Source organism: Anneissia japonica, unplaced genomic scaffold (assembly GCF_011630105.1).
Source record: "Anneissia japonica isolate Jap-2015-1 unplaced genomic scaffold, ASM1163010v1 scaffold288233_len47135_cov101, whole genome shotgun sequence".
Taxonomy (NCBI): domain Eukaryota; kingdom Metazoa; phylum Echinodermata; class Crinoidea; order Comatulida; family Comatulidae; genus Anneissia; species Anneissia japonica.
This window is the reverse complement of record NW_022710250.1, coordinates 45432-45766: the sequence shown is the minus strand read 5'-3', so window position 1 is coordinate 45766 and position 335 is coordinate 45432.

Here is a 335-nt window from a genome sequence, read left to right as displayed (position 1 = left end):
GCTACATAGCCTATATACATATATACACATATTAAATACATATCCAAACCAAGGGCGTCGATCCGTTGTGTACAGTGGGAGGGGGGACAAATTGTAAAATAAGGAAGTGTTGGTCCGCAAGTCCAAACCTTGGCTGGGGGGGACATGGGCAAAACCCCCGGAAGCTCTGGCGTCTGTAGCATTTTATAAATCACATCTAACTAATTTTAAGGAATGCAATTAACATTATTTCCACATAACAGTTTCAAATAAATACATTGGCGGATCCAGGAATTTGAAATAGAGGGGACAACGCGAGAGACTTTTACAGATTGAGTGTAGACCACTTCAACCCC